Source organism: Clinocottus analis, unplaced genomic scaffold, assembly GCF_023055335.1.
Source record: "Clinocottus analis isolate CAN_PGR_092001 unplaced genomic scaffold, fCliAna1.0.p SCAF_63, whole genome shotgun sequence".
Lineage (NCBI taxonomy): Eukaryota > Metazoa > Chordata > Actinopteri > Perciformes > Cottidae > Clinocottus > Clinocottus analis.
In genome coordinates, this window is record NW_027176222.1 from 269,679 (window position 1) to 290,000 (window position 20,322).

At 44.6% G+C, this 20,322-nt stretch overlaps 1 pseudogene; it reads right to left on the reverse strand.

The window, feature by feature from the left end:
• Positions 1–16,932: 16,932 nt before the first annotated feature.
• Positions 16,933–19,264, reverse strand: LOC137804777 (golgin subfamily A member 6-like protein 22; annotated as a pseudogene).
• Positions 19,265–20,322: the final 1,058 nt, after the last annotated feature.

The following is a 20,322-nucleotide window of genomic DNA, read 5'->3' on the forward strand; positions in this document are numbered from 1 at the left end:
CTGGCGCTATACAGAAAATTACAGGGGGGCGGGGGTTTTTTTCAACGGGGCGCCCTGCCCCCCTATTATAATGGTAGGGGAAACCAGCGCCGGCTCCACGAGTCCATGCCACTGTGTTCTTGAGCAAGACACTGCTGCCCTCTCACTTGCTGCTTAATCGCTTCAACGTTGTAATATCAGCATGTTGCGGATGTTGTCTGCACTGCTGACTGACACAGTTTCACATGCGGACATCTCTTAGAGAAGGTTATGGACCTTAACTTCACCCCGTTCTCTAGTGTGAATGTCCTCCTTGATGACACTGACTCCTGCTCGATGACCTCTGAGGTGTTGGAGCAGACTCACCACGAGGCTTCTGCTGGTCTCTGTTGCGGAAAACTAACTGTCACAATCTCTTCGGCTTGGGTTATTGACAGGCCATATGTCAGAAATTTATCCCAAAACACATCCAAACAACACATTGACCTCTCGATGAGGGAACAGGAAGCGTAGAAATGCTGACTCATAACGGTGTGTTAAGACTCAGCCCCGCAGCGCTCTGTTGTGACCACAAAGACCAAAGCACAACATGTTGACCAGCGTGTGTGTGTGTGTGTGTGTGTGTGTGTGTGTGTGTGTGTATAGCAAGGCTTGGAAGACAGTGGTCATGTTAGGGTTAGCACGTTCATGATAAACTATGGCAACAGTTCGTTGGGATTGTCGGCCTGATGTCGTTGGTTTGAAGAGACGTCGTTGGTTCATAGTGATGTCGTTGGTTTAAAGAGACGTTGTTGGTTCACAGTGATGTCATTGGTTTGAAGAGACGTTGTTGGTTCACAGTGATGTCGTTGGTTTGAAGAGACGTTGCTGGTTTAAAGAGACGTCGTTGGTTCACAGTGATGTCCTTGGTTTAAAGAGACGTCGTTGGTTCACAGTGATGTCGTTGGTTTGAAGAGACGTTGCTGATTTAAAGAGACGTCGTTGGTTCATAGTGATGTCGTTGGTTTAAAGAGACATCGTTGGTTCACAGTGATGTCGTTGGTTCACAGTGATGTCGTTGGTTTAAAGAGACGTTGTTGGTTCACAGTGATGTCGTTGGTTTGAAGAGACGTTGCTGGTTTAAAGAGACGTCGTTGGTTCATAGTGATGTCGTTGGTTTGAAGAGACGTTGCTGGTTTAAAGAGACGTCGTTGGTTCATAGTGATGTCGTTGGTTTAAAGAGACGTCGTTGGTTCATAGTGATGTCGTTGGAGGCATTCAATACTGCTAATTTAGCAGCAAAGGCGGCAATTTCTGTGTCCACCTCCAGTTTTTCTATTCTCTTTCTCAGCAGCTCGGCTTGCTCCTCCAGCTCTCCTTTAAGTTTGCAGCGCGAACTTCTAGCGCTGCTCTCTCTGCCTCTATCTGAATCCGTAGTGATGAAGATGATTTGCTGGTTCTGGAGCTAGTGTGACTTTTTCTGGTTGATTTTACAAACGAAACATTGGTTTCCACACTGGAAATACTGTCACTGGGTTTTATTTCACTCTCATTATCACCAGGTTTAGACAGGTCCACATTACGCAACCACTTATTTGCAACATCGGTAAATTCGTGAACGCTCAACATCTTTGCTTTGAACCATATCTCGTGTTTCTCCCATTCTTCATGAGACAAGAGTTGTGACAGAGATTGATGTTGTTGCTTTGCTTCATTGCAAAGTGTTGTGTATTTATCAAACGTACATTGCACCTGTGTTTCATATTCTCTGCCATGCATTAGGTCTTGAATTGTCCTTTTCAGTTCAGATGCTTTGTGTAATTTAGCTTTCCGACCAGTTTGCCCATTAATGCCTGGTGTGTCAGTTTAACAGTCCGTGACCTTACAGATTGAGTTTCCCTTTCAACATTGGCCACGCTGGGATTTGACTGTGTTTCAGCCATGGTTGGCTCATTAACATTAGAACCTTGCTTTGGTACCGTCAGGCCTATATCAGAATCCATCATAAATTAAACAATTACAAATAAACCACCCCTATCTGGCGGTCCAATCGCTCTGCAGCAATGACTACCTGCCGCTGAATCACATGATGTCGATTAGCTGGTGGCTCCTGGGACTCTCCGCGCCGGCGGCGTAGCTCTGCCGGATTCAACGTACCGGCCGCTCCAATGCCGCAGCTTCCGCCGCTCCTTTACCGCCGCTCCTCTACCGCCGCTGTACCAACGTAGTTTCAGCGCTGCCGCTTCGCGATGCCCAATCATTCCGTGGCGATGTTGATCAGCTATTGACTCCCGTGATGTCGATCGGTGACGTTGATCAGCTGTTGACGCCCGTGATGCAATCAGCTGTTCGAACGTAGTGACGCAATCAGCGTTCCAATTCGGTGATGTCGATCAGCTGTCCCACTAACGACGGTCCATACGCGTACCAATAAAGCATTAGTTTTTTACTTGTTTAGAGGCACCAACCTTAACCAATGTTTCAGGTTAGAGCCACTAGGTGGGTGAGCGGGAGAACACGTTCGGACGCGTGTTCTGCCATAAACAAATTCAATGTCCAGGTCCATGTGTATCATTTGTCCATTTATTCAACTAGAACACATCAGCAGGTTGACACCAGCACGGTAAAAAACTATTGTGCTTCCCATCCACACACACACCTGTTCCCATCACCTGGCACTTCCTTTTATGCCCTCTAGAAGTGAATGTGCCACCCTGTGTTCAAATAAAAGAACTACATTCACCCAGTGCGTCCCTCAAATATTAAACCCCATTTTGGCTCCAACAATAGTGATGTCGTTGGTTTCAAGAGACGTCGTTGGTTTGAAGAGACGTTCGTTTAAAGAGACGTCGTTGGCTTTCAGTCGCCCTCTTTGCTTCGCTACACTTCCTCGTTGACTGTAACCTCCTCCGAAGTTTCAAGAAACCGCCAACAGCAAACAGCCATCTGACGATCGATGGAGCCTCTGACAATCCAGAGCTTTTGCAATGTTTCAACCCGTTTTTCTGCAAACCACACTGGTTCCCCTCCACCTTAATGGGCGAGATGGGGAGAGCGTGTGTGTAAAGTCTGGTGGGACAGGGGTCCTGTGCGAGGCGAGGCGAGGTCCCTTCAGTCCTGTGGTTAACGAAGAAGTCATGCAAAGAGTCGCCTCACCCTTTTCTCACTCCTCCTCACCCCTTTCTGGCTTCTATCCCCATTTGTCCCCACATTGTGGTTAACAAGTGAATGCAAAGTGTTGCTTTAATGTGTGTGTATGTGTGGCTCATACCCATTAGCACCCTTCTATTCTGTATTGTAAATTCCGCCCAGCGACTCAGCCTTCTAATTTATTCATTGGCTCGGTTGGGACTCTGTGTGTCCCCGTGTGGTGTGGTCCAGGCTGTCTGATTGGCTCTTTCTGCTGGTTCCTTCCACTTTTTGATTCATTTCTGTCTTCCAGAATCTGCCACGTTACTTTGCATGCAAACATGCACACATGCACACACACACATGCACACACACACACACACATACGTGCACGCTCCACGTAGCATAAAGGAACCAAAGGGGTGTGAACGCTGTCTCCTTCTCTTGACTGTCAGTAATGATCCAGGACGTGAACAGCCATTGATTTCTGTGGTGGTCTACAGTGACTGGAGTATTGAGGTGTTGCCTTTGTATTGACCAGTGTTCTGAACATGGGAAACCTGTACCTGGGACACACAGTTACACTGAAACCAACAAGAATTAGACCAGAATATCTTCAAATCAGAATGAGAAACAAAAGGGATCACACTTTCAAACTAAAACGGCGTCGTTTGTGTTTTAGGGTTAGGTTTTTAGGGCTGCTCGGCGGATGCGTAAAGCTTTTTTTATTTTGTACGTAGTGGATGTAGCCTTAGTATCACTTCCTGAAAAGTGCCCAAATGTAGTTCCAGGAGAGCCAGGTGGAGAGCAGAGGCCACACCAACGTCAGACACATCTTTTATGCGACTATTTCTATCATTCTGCACCTTGTTCATTCTAATCAGACCAAGACGCTTTCTGCCAGATGACGTTGATACAATCTTCCACAGAAATGCATCAGAAGACGGGACTTCACGCTTTCAAGTGTACTTCTGTCACAGAATAACACACGTTACTAACTGACTGAGGCAGAAACCTGGAGCTGGTGTTCTGCAGGGTGATGTTACTGTATTTGTCAAAGCAGTCGGGTGTCGTCCCCTTTGACATGAATGTATGACACAGATAGTCCCAACAGGCCGTCTGTATCTCAGCATTGGCCTTGGTGGCATTGTGCATGTTTCAAAGTGTGACATGAAACGTATTTCTGGTTCAGAAACGTATCCATGGTCTGCTGAAAAGTCCAATGCTAACAGTTGTGGAGCAAAATTAACAAGAAATATTATTATTTTTTCACAGAAGGGTCAATATTAACACCATGATGTGTTTCATCACAATACAGATGTATCATTTAGTTCACAGAGAGAAGCCTTGGCTCTTCCTCTTTAATAAAGACTTTAAAAGACTAAAGGAATCCACTAGTTGTACCATCAGTGAAACAGCTGACTCTCTGTAGCTCTCTGCTCTCCATCCACACACCTCGTCTTCCCCGGTGGTCGGCCATGGGTTCACCTCAAGTCATTCAGGTCAGCATGCACGGCTCCCTCACTTCCTCTGTTCATCCTGGCCTTGTGTTATCGTGCACATTGCAAAAGAAGAAATCCAGTTATTTGGTTGACTTGACCCCAAAGGCTGTGTAGAAACAGCTGAGATGTACTGGAGGATCTCTGAGGCCATGTCCCATTCATTCCTGATGAGCATGAAACATCTGCAGTGGGCTCCCTCTACGTTAAGATGGAGACGTGAACTCCTGTTTACAATGTTTACTGAGGGAATAAAGTACACCTTATAAAATGGATTATATGTGCTGCTCTGTGATAAATCTGTCCAGGTTTTTCAAACCTCTCTTTGGTCAGTCAGCTGCTGCATTAGTAAAGTCTTTGAGACTCTGTGAGGCGAGGGAGTGGACGTCCTCCTTCTGATCAGTTGTGACGTCCATGTTTACTGTCCAGCCAGCGGTGTGTGTGAGAGAGAGAGAGAGAGAGAGAGAGAGAGAGAGAGAGAGAGAGAGAGAGAGAGAGAGAGAGAGTGTGTGTGTGTGTGTGTGTGTGTGTGTGTGTGTGTGTGTGTGTGTGTGTGTGTGTGTGTGTGTGTGTGTGTGTGTGTGCGTGCGTGTGTGTAAGTTAAAGGTTTCTGCTCTAATGCACCTGCTCAGCCATTCAAACTGCACTAAACACAGCCTGAGGCTCTTCTCTCTCTCTCTCTCTCTCTCTCTCTCTCTCTCTCTCTCTCTCTCTCTCTCTCTCTCTCTCTCTCTCCTACATTTCTTCTGTCAGAAAATCAATTAGCAGGAATAACCCCACCTCCTCTCATCACAGAGGCTGGTAATAATTCAACACACACACACACACACACACACACACTCACACTCACACTCAAACACACACTAATAATAATACTTGAATAAATGTGTCAGAGCGGTCAAACTCCACGTTGGGGGTAGTTTGACTTTTCGTGGTGAAGTGCTACAGAGAGCCAGCAGCCAATCAGATAGCAGCCTGTGACTCCTGCAGCAGAACAGAGACTTTGACTTGTAGAAAACCTTTATTTGACAATCATTTCTGAACGGTTCCCAGGACAATAATCACTTCCTGACTCACTTAACAGGAAGCATTGAATGTTAGGACCTCCTCAGACACACAAAACTCACAGAAATGACACACAATAATCATGGAAATAAAACTGTTTCCAGCATCCTCTGCAGGTCCCCAGTCCTCTTTCTTCTTCGAGGCTTCTACAGCCCCTCCAGCCGGGCTTCATCTCTGAGCCCTCGTCATCGTCAGCCTCCAGACAGCGTCGGCTCTCTCTGACAGTTTGTCCTCGTTTAGAAGCTCCACACAACGCGTGGATGGACTTTCCCGTGGCCGTGCAGAGCTCTACTCGCTGGCTGTCCGCCCCACTGAGCAAAGTTCTTAGTGTCTGGAACACATCCCCGCTCCAGAAAGGGGTCTGAGCGGTCCGGCTGGTCCCTCGTCAGCCTCCAGGCCGCCCGCTCAGGACGCTCTGCCGAGGAGACTTCAGCCGAACAGAGAGGCCAGCGTAGTTTTACCAGCAGGTGCACCAGAGCGCTCCTGACCGGACCTCTGGCCCGTTCACATTTAGCGTGTTGATGTTCAGGAGAGTGCTCATTGATTAAATAAAAGGTAGCAACCCAAGAACCCTCTGTACATCAGTCCGCCCTGTTCCACCTCCCTACTAATCCTCAACATGAGGTTGCTCATCCTGTGTCCCTCTGGCTTGGTGAAACCTCCTCTCTTGCTACCGTCAGAGGTATCAAAGTATTCACATTCATCACTCAAGTAGAAGTATAGATGCTAGGATTTAAAAATACTTCTGTAAAAGTTGAAGTATCAACTCAAGCTTTTTACTGAAGTAAAAGTATAAAAGTACTGGTTTCAAAACTACTTAAAAGTATAAAAGTAAAAGTAATGTAAGGAGAAATTATTTTTTCATTAAGGACAAACTCTTAAGCCGCGTTTCAGGGGCCGATCGTGCACTACCCCACCTCCCCCAAAACAATCATTTTTCTAAAGGCCATAATGACTATAATGTTGTATTAAAATGTTCTGTTGAACAATGTGGGATGCACCTGTTTCAGCTGCATACACGCCCATTGAAAATGATCACATTTTATTACAATGCAAATACATTAAAGTACCACATGAGTACTTCTGAGCATTAACATGCATTTTATGGAGCGGAAGACAACTAGTTGCCTATAAGCTTCTCAAAGTTATTAGAGCCAATTCTCTTCTTGGCCAGAAGATGAGCACTATGTGCAACACAGTCTTTCACAGGCTGCGGAGGCAGGGAGAGCCACACTGGCACACAGCTGGAAGGACTTCAGTACATCGACTGTGCGTCCTCCTGGGACCTCAGGTACGCATCCACCTGCTGGGTCGTTTCAAGAGGGCCGGTCTTCTTCAAGGAGGAAAAGAAGTCCTCTTCCTCAGAGGATTAGGAGCCGGAAGAAGAGGCTTCTAATATAGTCAAGGCCTGTGGGATAAAAAAACCTAATCAGGATAATTTAGACCATATGACAGTATTGTAATTGTGTATTGGATTGTGTGTGTGTGTGTGTGTGTGTGTGTGTGTGTGTGTGTGTGTGTGTGTGTGTGTGTGTGTGTGTGTGTCATTAAATGTAATTTTACTGTCAATACCACCATCATCAATTCACCGTCGAACTGTTTTAAATACATTTCAACATACAAAACAAGTTGGCGTTCACATTACACGATAAAGTTATTACACGTAAAATATGCTCGATGAACGTTCCTCGCTGGCTGCACACAGCTGAGAGGGAAATGGGTCCACTTGGTAAACAATAATACTTGAGGATAAACTTTGTCACTTTCACTTAAATCTTTTAGCGGAGTACTAAAACCTTCTACCGCCGCACGTCTTCACGAGCTTGTCTCCACTAAATGTGTCCCAGCACAACAAAGAACGTAAAGATAGTTCCTATCACATGTAAATACAAACGCAAACTATATTCAAGAAAATAAGTTGTACAAATAATAATATGTAAACAAGCCTATTAAATAATGACATGCATAATATTTATGGCCGTTAAAGAGCCTTTTACTATCAAGCAAACCATGGCATGTCTTGGCCCTAGCCAAGCATGGACCTAGCCATAGCAAACATGTACCATTAGCCAGTTCGTTGCTTGGTCACTACGACAACATTTAGTCAATAATCGACTGATTATAACAAACTTTCAGCTTATCTCAATATGCTTTTTCAAATTCAATGGCGAGTTGTTGGCGACTTGTTTTCACCTGATAAACCTCTGCACCTGCCCTCCGCTTTGCCCCACGCGGCCTCTTCTGTTTACTTCTCATTATTTCTTTATTACCTTACATATTTTGTTGTTTGTTTTTGTTTGCTCTCGTCTTCACGTTTGTGTTCTGTTGCATCTGTCATTGTTTATTGTGTAAAGCGTCTTTGTGTGCTATGAAAAGCGCAATGTAAGTTGAAACTATTATTATTATTATTATTATTATTATTACTGAAAGCCGTTGGCTCGTGGGACTTCGGTGCGCAGAGCTTGCGGCGCATTCAAAATGAATTGTTTTTGCACTCAACCATCTGGAACAATTCTTCCAGGTCTTTCAGGGATGCACGAGGGCTGGCTGGTCTTGTTGGCCATCGACCTCCTCGCTGCTACTTGGTTGGGATATTTCGCTCGAGTTCTCTGACGCGGACATATTTGTAAAAGGCTTTCTGCTGCAGAGCGACGTGAATTGTAACGGTTGATTTGTGTCATCTTCAGGTGCATCGCGTAGAAAACCAAAAGGGTGTCGGGATGTTATATGTTTATACTTCTCATCCAACCACAATCAAATTCACTTTATCCGGATGGCGCAATTTATCTGGCTGGGTTTTTTTTTAACGATGACATGCTGGAATAAAAACAAACCAACATGAAATAGTAACGAGGCTATTTTTAAAATGTAGGGAGTAAAAAGGACAGATATTTGCGTGAAAATGTAAGGAGTAGAAGTAATAAGTCGTCCGAAAAATTAATACTCCAGTAAAGTATAGATACTCAAAATTTCTACTTAAAGTAAAGTAACAAAGTATTTGTACTTCGTTACTTGACACCTCTTGCTGCCGTGCATGTGGAACTGAGCGGACCTCAAGAATGCCTCTTTATCAGAGAAAAACTTAGTTAGTACAGGACTAAAGTTAGTACAGGACTAAGGTTAACACAGGAGTCCTCTGTTATATTGAGACAGACTAAAGTTAGTACAGGACTAAAGTTAGTACAGGACTAAAGTTAACATAGGAGTCCTCTGTTATAGTGAGACAGACTAAAGTTAGTACAGGACTAAAGTTAACATAGGAGTCCTCTGTTATAGTGAGACAGACTAAAGTTAGTACAGGACTAAAGTTAACATAGGAGTCCTCTGTTATAGTGAGACAGACTAAAGTTAGTACAGGACTAAAGTTAACATAGGAGTCCTCTGTTATAGTGAGACAGACTAAAGTTAGTACAGGACTAAAGTTAACATAGGAGTCCTCTGTTATAGTGAGACAGACTAAAGTTAGTACAGGACTAAAGTTAGTACAGGCGTCCTCTGTTATATTGAGACAGACTAAAGTTAGTACAGGACTAAAGTTAGTCCAGGAGTCCTCTGTCATATTGAGACATGATAATGAATCAAACACAGAAGGAATCACTTCCTTAAATCTAACAACAGCACCGTGAGTTAAACCTCCAGTATAAACTCTTGCCTAACGCTGTATAATCTGGTCGTATAAACTCAAAAGTTATAAGGCAATAGTTGGATTACAGAGGGTTTTGTGGAGACACTACTAAGTGTTCTACATCAACACCATACGTGAGAACAAGGTGGAGGATGAGATTAAAACAGTGAGTCGGCTCCTGTGCTCTCTGACAGAAGCCAATTGAATCTAATAATGACATAAATGCAACACTCAGGCTATCATTACCAACATCCACATGGATATTAAAATCATCTACAATAATAACCTTATCAGCCTTAAGGACTAAACTTGATAAGAACTCAGAGAATTCAGATATAAATTTTGAATATGGACCTGGCGTCCGGTACACGACAACAAACAGAATCGGCTGCAGTGTTTTCCAGGTTGGATGTGAGAGACTAAGAACAAGGATTTCAAATGAATTATAATTTAATCTAGGTTTAGGACCCATTAACAGCCCCGAGTCAAAAATGGCAGCTACTCCACCTCCCAGCCAGTGCCTCGAGGAATCTGAATATTAGTATGACTTGGAGGAGTAGATTCATTGAGACTAACACATTCATCATGCCTCAGCCAGGTTTCAGTGAGACAGCACAAATCAATATCTGATATTTATTCATTTACTAATACAGCTTTAGGAGATAAAGATCTAACATTTAGGAGTCCACGTTTAATTATCCTATCGTGTTGCACTGTTGCAATAGTGGTGTTAACCTTTATGAGGCTATTTTCTATAGCTCCTCTTTTGATTACTTTTGATTTAATTCATTGAAGTGGCCCAGGACAGACACAGTCTCTATAGAGTTAAAGGTGGGCAGCTGCTCTAAAGCAGATGCAGACAGGTGTGTAAGACTACAGCTCTGCCTGGTCTGTCATGGACAAAGTCGACCAATAAGCTCGGTCATATTAGCAGAAAGGAGCTCCGCTCCATCCAACGTGGGATGAATGCCGTCACTCCTGATCAGACCTGGGTTTCCCTGGAAAGACCGCCGGTTATCTACGAAGCCCACATCGTTTGACCTTTCACTTCTTCCTCCATCTGCCGCTGCTAGAAACTCTGAGAGCTTCACAACAGCCATGAAGCAGCGTCCTCTGTGCCATGAAGTATCCAGCAGGCTGAGAGCACAACTTGTATCTGAGTTGTTGTACGATGACGAATACACAAATCATCATGCAGTTGAACCTGGAGGCTGGTTCTGTTAAAAAAAAACAGAGGAATGAGGTACTATATATATATATATATATATATATATATATATATATATATATATATATATATATATATATATATATATATATATATACATATATATATTTATATATATATACACACACAATAAAGACTGGATTCACACACAACCTGTGTGTGTTTAGGTAAGTGTGTGTGTGTGTGTGTGTGTTTCGGTGTGTGTGCGTCATTTGGTGCTGCTGCTAACAGATATGTCAGAAAATCAATTAATTACTTTTAAGCGGCAGTTAACTGCATCCGCACAATACACCCCATGAATTATAGACGAAGTCTGTGTGTGTGTGTGTGTGTGTGTGTGTGTGTGTGTGTGTGTGTGTGTGCGTGTGTGTGTGTGTAGTAGAATGGGCTGCTCTGTTAACTGGAGGCAATTGCTAACGTCTCCGTCATTGATCAATTGATGTGAGTGCTTCGATACAAATCTACTGAGCTCTGAAGTGTCTGACTCTATAGTGTGTGTGTGTGTGTGTGTGTGTGTGTGTGTGTGTGTGTGTGTGTGTGTGTGTCTGTGTAGTAACTATCTACTAAGCCTCACATTTACACATTTAAGGGTCCTTTATACTCGGGTTTTACGCAGAGACACAAGACCTACAAGACCCTCAGGCTCCTTGCGTCGTCCCAGCAGCATCTTGCGTGCGTCACCCCAAATGTCTGACTGTCCGTCAAAGCTACGTGAGCCGTCACCTCAGTGACAGCCTGTGGCCTCCAGCTCTTCATCCAGCAGCTCTTCATCCTCCAGCTCTTCATCCTCCAGCTCTTCATCCTCCAGCTCTTCATCCAGCAGCTCTTCATCCTCCAGCTCCAACAACGCTGTTGTTTTATGGAAATATCCCCACAGACCCCAGTTCATAATCCTGCAGACACTGCATTGCTGTCGTCTCCATTGTTGCCTCGTTAGGGGAGAGATATGACTCAGCAGACTTTGAAATGACACTTTAAAGGTGTTGAAGGTTCATGAATGTTTATGAATGTTTAAGACTGTAGTTTCATTAGTGAGGCGTTCTGATGAGGAACCAGACATTTCCAGTCTTCTTCTCCCCAGACTCTCATCCCTCCATCGACCCCTCACTCAGAGGAGCAGTGTGTGTGTGTGTGTGTGTGTGTGTGTGTGTGTGTGTGTGTGTGTGTGTGTGTGTAGTATTGATCCTCAGCATGCCACTGTCACTGGCCTCAGGGTGGCCTCAGCTCAGGGGACAGACAGCCGCTGGCAGAGAGAGAGAGAGAGAGAGAGAGAGAGAGAGAGAGAGAGAGAGAGAGAGAGAGAGAGAGAGAGAGAGAGAGAGGTGTCCCTTCTTTTTGACTTTCTTTTCCTCGTGCAAACCTGAAACTCTGTAAACTTGATGTACTGAATATTTGGCACATGAACTATAGATATAATAGTATTATATCTGTGTACATATCTATTATCGTGATCAGGACTATCTCTACAGGTCAAGGCTGAGCTTTTCCAAGCAACATTTTGGTCCTAGTGGAGGTTTCTGACCCTGAGTCTGCTTCATCCTCTCACAGAGTGCCCCTTCATGGGACAACGTGTCCATTATTCACTCTGACGGGACGTGGTGAGAGGGTATGGACCTGTGGGGAGAAGACATCAAACACATGTAGAATAACCTGAGACCCTTAGACACGGTTCAACTTGTATGAATGCAATAATAAGTAGGAGTAGCAGGCAGGTTGTTATAAACACTGAAGCATAATGTGAGGGCTCTTCTTCTACACAGAAGGAACGCCGAAAACATAAACTCGTAGTCCCAAAAACACTCGCATTGTGGAATGATGGAAGAACAGGAAGAGCCTACGTGTCAGACAGCAAACGGCTGCATCACGGTGTGATTACACCAAACGAGATGCGCCCAGAAGAAGTGTGTTCACACCTAAAGCACCATGACTAATTGCGGCGCCGCAAAGGGGGCGAGGCTTATCTCCGCCACTTTTCTCCTTGAAAAGAGTGATGTTTTCCGTTATAGAAAGATGAAATAACCACGAGATCTGCTTCATACGTGTTGTGTCTCTAAAACGTGTGAACATCACCTCCATGGTGTCTGGGTTCATGATGGTCTCCGAGTCCCACAACAGCCTGAATGAAGCTATCAGCTCCTTCTGGAGGACCGGCAGCAGTTTGGTTCAGCACCAGCAGGACGGCGGTGACGAGCACGTGAAGGACCACATGCAGGACCACATGCAGGACCACATGCAGGACCACATGAAGGACCACATGCAGGACCACATGCAGGACCACATGATGGACCACATGAAGGACCACATGCAGGACCACATGCAGGACAACATGCAGGACCACATGAAGGACCACATGCAGGACCACATGAAGGACCACATGAAGGACCACATGAAGGACCACATGCAGGACCACATGCAGGACCACATGCAGGACCACATGCAGGACCACATAAAGGACCACATGAAGGACCACATGAAGGACCACATGCAGGACCACATGCAGGACCACATGCAGGACCACATGAAGGACCACATGCAGGACCACATGAAGGACCACATGAAGGACCACATGCAGGACCACATGCAGGACAACATGCAGGACCACATGAAGGACCACATGCAGGACCACATGAAGGACCACATGCAGGACCACATGAAGGACCACATGCAGGACCACATGCAGGACCACATGCAGAACCACATGAAGGACCACATGAAGGACCACATGAAGTACTACATAAAGGACCACATGATGGACCACATGATGGACCACATGAAGGACCACATGCAGGACCACATGCAGGACCACATGCAGGACCAAATGATGGACTACATGAAGGACCACATGCAGGACCAAATGATGGACTACATGAAGGACCACATGCAGGACCAAATGATGGACTACATGAAGGACCACATGCAGGACCAAATGATGGACTACATGAAGGACCACATGATGGACCACATGATGGACCACATGCAGGACCACATGAAGGACCACATGCAGGACCACATGAAGGACTACATAAAGGACCACATGAAGGACTACATAAAGGACCACATGAAGGACCACATGAAGGACCACATGAAGGACCACATGCAGGACCACATGAAGGACCACATGCAGGACCACATGCAGGACCACATGAAGGACCACATGCAGGACCAAATGATGGACTACATGAAGGACCACATGATGGACCACATGATGGACCACATGGAGGACCACATGCAGGACCACATGCAGGACCACATGCAGGACCACGTGAAGGACCACATGCAGGACCACATGGAGGACCACATGCAGGACCACATGAAGGACCACATGAAGGACCACATGCAGGACCACATGCAGGACCACATGCAGGACCACATACAGGACCACATGCAGGACCACATGAAGGACCACATGAAGGACCACATGCAGGACCACATGGAGGACCACATGCAGGACCACATGCAGGACCACATGCAGGACCACATGAAGGACCACATGCAGCACCACATGAAGGACCACATTCAGGACCAGCTGAGCTTTGTGGGCGTGGTCTGGGCTCACTCTAAACAAACACTGATGGTCTGAGGTTGCCATTGAAGCTTACAGGGCTGTCGCTCACACGTGTCAGTTTACACACACGCACACACACACACACACACACACACACACACACACACACACACACACACACAGTCTCCTAAAACACACAGAGGAGGCCTTGTGGTGATGTCACAAGCCAAAGGACCTCTGGGACGTGTGGACATCACCTCTCCTCCTCTAGGACATCACCTCTCCTCTACTCCTCTTGGACATCACCTCTCCTCCTCTAGGAAACCACCTCTCCTCCTTTAGGACATCAGCTCTCCTCTAGGACATCAGCTCTCCTCCTCTAGGACATCACCTCTCCTCCTTTAGGACATCAGCTCTCCTCTAGGACATCAGCTCTCCTCCTCTAGGACATCAGCTCTCCTCCTTTAGGACATCAGCTCTCCTCCTCTAGGACATCACCTCTCCTCCTTCAGGACATCACCTCTCCTCCTTTAGGACATCAGCTCTCCTCCTCTAGGACATCACCTCTCCTCCTTCAGGACATCACCTCTCCTCCTTTCGGGCATAACCTCTCCTCCTTTAGGACATCACCTCTCCTCCTTTAGGGCATAACCTCTCCTCCTTTCGGGCATAACCTCTCCTCCTTTAGGACATCACCTCTCCTCCTTTAGGACATAACTTCTCCTCCTCTAGGACATCACCTCTCCTCCTTTAGGACATCACCTCTCCTCTAGGACATCACCTCTCCTCCTTTAGGACATCACCTCTCCTCTAGGACATCACCTCTCCTCCTTTAGGACATCACCTCTCCTCTAGGACATCACCTCTCCTCCTTTAGGACATCACCTCTCCTCTAGGACGTCACTTCTCCTCCTCTAGGACATCACCTCTCCTCTAGGACATCATCTCTCCTCCTCTAGAACAACACCTCTCCTCCTCTAGGACATCACCTCTCCTCTTCTGTGTATGTGTTTCCTTCCTTCCTCAGGAAGCATCCTTGACCTCAGGTAACTTCCTCATGTTGAGTGTTCAGTTGACAGCTCAGTCAACTCTGGGTTGTGCTCTAGTTCAAGACATGACTGTAGTTAGTTATAGCTTGTGAGGCCAAGCAGAGTGACCTCTGTGAAGGTTTGACCTCTATCAGACATGTGAGCTGTTAGCTCACATGGGGGTGCTAGCTGCTTCTGTATCCATCATATTGTAAATATGGACACCAGCAGCTTCCTGCTGCAGTCAGACAAACTCATATCACTCAAGTCTGTGACCTCAATGTTCAACCAGAACTTCAAAATAGCAAGAAAAGGGAAGGGGCAGAGGAGGGAGAACACGGGAGAAAAATCATTTGAGTAGCTAAATGAAATTAGCAGCTTTAAAGCGCCTGAGGGCAAAGTGGAGTGGTGTCCCCCGTGGCTACGCTTTAGAGAAGGAGGGATGAGTGAAGCTTGACTGGCTCCTCGCACTTACTCGCTCACTCTTTGCTGGTGTTCACTAATCTGCCGGGTGAGGTGGAGGGGGTGAGGGTATAAAGGCAGCTGGAGAAGGTGAGGACAGACTGCAGCGCTTCTTTGTGCAAAGACCTGTGTGACGCTCTCTCAAGTCTTTTTGTTGACTTTACATTTTGGAACCCTGGACAAAAAATAAAGTAAAACACAGTATTTATTTCTTCCTTCTTTTAGATTTTTTTCTTTTATTTCCTCCCGTTTCTCTCTTGCTATTTTCCCTCGTTGTCTTTTCATCTTTACCCGTGACACTCTGGTCTCTTCCTGCCTGGTTTTGGACTTTTGGTCCCAGCTGTTGCTGTTTCGTCAACCAGGATTGAATCATGAACCCTGGGACGTTCTCTAGCTCCGGGCCCCTGTCTTGGGCCATGTACCTGATGAGGAAGGGCCGGCCGGGCAGCGCACTCTTTGGTAAAGCTCTCTCTTCTTGACTCACTCTTCTTGACTCTCTCTCTCTTCTTGACTCACGCTTCTTGACTTTCTTCTGTGACTCACTCTTCTTGACTTACTCTTCTTTGACTCTCTCTTCTTGACTCACTCTTCTTGACTTTCTCTTCTTGACTTACTCTTATTTGACTCTCTCTTCTTAAAGCTTTTTGACTCTCTCTTCTTAACTCTCTCTTCTTGACTCTCTATTCTGGACTCGCTCTTCTTCACTCTCTCTTCTTGACTCTCTCTTTTTGACTCTACATGACTCTCTCTCTCCTTGACTCACTCTTGTCTATCTCTTCTTAACTCACTCTTCTTTGACTATGTCTTCTTAACTCACTATTCTTGACTCTCTCTTCTTGACTCACTCTTCTTGAGTCTCTCTTCTTGACTTTCTCTTCTTGACTTTTCTTGACTCTCATCTTAATTCTCTCTTCTTGACTTACTCTTCTTGACTCTCTTCTTGACTCTCTTCTTAACTCTCTCTTCTTGACTTGCTCTTTTTAACTCTCTCCTTGACTCTCACTTTTTGACTCGCTCTTCTTGACTCTCTCTTCTTGACTCACTCTTCTTGACTCTCTCTTCTTGACTCTCTCTTTTTACTCTCTCTTCTTGACTGGCTCTTCTTAACTCTCTCCTTGACTCTCTTTTTGACTCGCTCTTCTTGACTCTCTCTTCTTGACTCACTCTTCTTGACTCTCTCTACTTGACTCTCTCTTTTTACTCTCTCTTCTTGACTGGCTCTTCTTAACTCTCTCCTTGACTCTCTTTTTGACTCGCTCTTCTTGACTCTCTCTTTTTGACTCTCTCTTCTTAACTCTCTCTTCTTGACTCAATCTTCTTGACTCTCTCTTCTTGACTCGCTCTTCTTGACTCTCTATTCTGGACTCGCTCTTCTTGACTCTCTCTTCTTGACTCTCTCTTTTCGACTCTACTTGACTCTCTCTCTCCTTGACTCACTCTTGTCTATCTCTTCTTAACTCACTCTTCTTTGACTATGTCTTCTTAACTCACTATTCTTGACTCTCTCTTCTTGACTCACTCTTCTTGAGTCTCTCTTCTTGACTCTCTCTTCTTGACTTTTCTTGACTCTCTCATCTTAATTCTCTCTTCTTGACTTACTCTTCTTGACTCTCTTCTTGACTCTCTCTTTTTGACTCGCTCTTCTTAACTCTCTCTTCTTGACTCAATCTTCTTGACTCTCTCTTCTTGACTCTCTCTTTTTGACTCGCTCTTCTTAACTCTCTCTTTTTACTCTCTCTTTTTGACTCTCTCTCCTTGACTCTCTTTTTGACTCGCTCTTCTTAACTCTCTCTTCTTGACTCTCTCTCCTTGACTCTCTTTTTGACTCGCTCTTCTTAACTCTCTCTTCTTGACTCACTCTTCTTGACTCTCTCTTCTTGACTCTCTCTTCTTGACTCACTCTTCTTGACTCTCTCTTCTTGACTCTCTTTTTACTCTCTCTTTTTGACTCGCTCTTCTTAACTCTCTCTTCTTGACTCTCTCTTTGTGACTCTCTCTTTTTATTCTCTCTTTTTGACTCTCTCTTCTTGACTCTCTCTTCTTGACTCTATTTTTACTCTCTCTTTTTGACTCGCTCTTCTTAACTCTCTCTTCTTGACTCTCTCTTCGTGACTCTCTCTTTTTATTCTCTCTTTTTGACTCACTCTTCTTGACTCACTCTTCTTGACTCGCTCTTCTTGACTCTCTCTTCTTGACTCTCTTTTTACTCTCTCTTTTTGACTCACTCTTTTTAACTCTCTCTTCTTGACTCTCTCTTTTTGACTCACTCTTTTTACTCTCTCTTTTTGACTCACTCTTCTTGACTCACTCTTCTTGACTCTCTCTTCTTGACTCTCTCTTTTTGACTCGCTCTTTTTAACTCTCTCTTCTTGACTCTCTCTTTTTGACTCACTCTTTTTACTCTCTCTTTTTGACTCACTCTTCTTGACTCTCTCTTCTTGACTCTCTCTTCATGACTCTCTCTTTTTACTCTCTCTTCTTGACTCTCTCTTTTTACTCTCTCTTTTTGACTTGCTCTTCTTGACTCTCTCTTCCTGACTCTCTCTTCCTGACTCCCCTTGTTATTGTCACCGTCCCGTGGTCGCTTTCTGTTTGTGTTGTTTTTATCTGGATATTAATGGTGTGTTAGTTGTTACAGCTGTTGTGTTGCTTTCACATGACATGTGTCTGGAATGATCTGTGTTTATCTTTGTGACTTTGCGGTTCTGAGGAGCTTCTCCCACTGTGATTCTCTGGATATTTTTGATGTTTAGCTTCTGGTAGTAACTCTTCAGCTGGTGTGCTGACTCCTCTATTCCTGCCTGTTCCCACCACTCAGGCCAGAGCCTCTTAGGGACTTGCTCAAGGTGGGATTCTTATTGTTGATGGACTCCAGAAGTCCTGGATGAGTTCTACGACTTCGTTCTTGCACCTTTTTACTGTTTTTGTTCACACGCAGGTCTGATCCATCCCGGAACTCCCCGTGCTGTAGAGACTGGGAGAGAGGGGAGAAACCTTAAGGAGAGAGAGGAGAACCCTTAAGGACAGAGAGGAGAACCCTTAATGACAGAGAGGAGAACCTTAAGGACAGAGAGGAGAAACCTTAAGGACCGAGAGGAGAACCCTTAAGGACAGAGGAAGGACAAAGAGAGTGGGTCAAGTCTTGGGATTTGGATCGGAGATTATTTCAGCGTTTTATTTTGAAATCCTAAAACAACTTTGACTCTTTGACTACATCAAGGGTGCCAAACATACGGCCCATGGGCCAGGTCGGGCCAGCCAGGGTGACCAGTCCAACAGAAGAAAATAAAAAATAAATTTAAAAAAAAACATTTTTTTAAAGACTAAAATCAGCAGAGCTGGGATTCAAACCTCTGATCCTTTGCTTATAAGACAGACATGCAAACCATTGATCCACAGTCGCAACTGATGTGAGCTCTGATATTATTGTGTTAGAAGTGGTTAAACATGGACCACGTCATGAATGTGGCGTCACAAACGTGGCGTCACAAACGTGTCACAAAGTGAGGGAATCTGCAGAGGAGAGCAGGCAGATAACCAGAGGGCTGATGTCTGAATGTTTGGTCTTTATGTTTCTAGGTAATTGTTGAAAGACCTTAACATAGAGTTTATCATCTAAAAACCTTCACCAATGATTTAAACATAGAGAAACATTGTCGTTAATTATGCATTATTATGCTGTGATTTTACTGCTCCGGCCCACTTGAGATCCAAATGGGCAGCATGTGGCCCCTTCACTATGGGTTTGACACTCCTGGACTCCATGTTGTGCTTTTAAAGGCTGGTCTATTTGCTGGAATGATATTTATAATATGCTTTGAGAAAACTGTTTTTTAAAGTATACTTATACAGTACTACTAAAAGGAAGTACATCTAAAGCGTCTCTGGAAGCCTTCCTAAAGCATATCTTCAAATGAAGCGTATTTATACTGTGGATGAAAATAACAAGCAATACTGGTATCAATACCTTTGATAGGCGATTGTGACTTTATTGATTATGGATCAGAGGACACTGAGCAGCTCACATTACAATTAGTAAAACCCCTCTCCTCTTTCCTCTCCTCTTTTTCCTCTCCTCTCTTTTCTCCTCCTCTCGACTTGGAGTTAGATGAATTCATGCATTGCATTTTGTAATGAAATACATAAGTACTCAAATTTAACTTTCAGACATTTAGTGGCACCATATGACGATGCATATGAATATGAAGAGAAGCAACTCACGTTGCTTCTACAGAACGTGTCTCTGCACGCGGCCTCACAGATATATGGTTTCATCCGTCAGTGAATTATTAATAAGTGTGCTCCGATGAGGAACAAATGTCCAGCGTCAGATGTAATGACACTAAGTTTGATGAAGTTACAGCGTTACACAAGTCCTTCAGCTGGTTGAGCAGCCCAGAGGATCGTAGTGTGTTAGCATTGTGTTATCTTCATATCCAGCTGCTTATGCAACCTGTAACAATCTGTAACAACCTGGAATTATCTGTAACTATCTGTAATCATTCAACTAGCTGTAACTATCTGTAATAACTCTCAGTAACTCTCAGTAACGATCAGTAACTATCAGTACCTATCAGTAACTATATCCGTAACTATCATTAACTATCAGTACCTATCAGTACCTATCAGTAACTATCATTAACTATCAGTACCTATCAGTACCTATCAGTAACTATCATTAACTATCAGTACCTATCATTAACTATCAGTACCTATCAGTACCTATCAGTAACTATATCAGTAACTATCATTAACTATCAGTACCTATCAGTAACTATATCAGTAACTATCATTAACTATCAGTACCTATCAGTACCTATCAG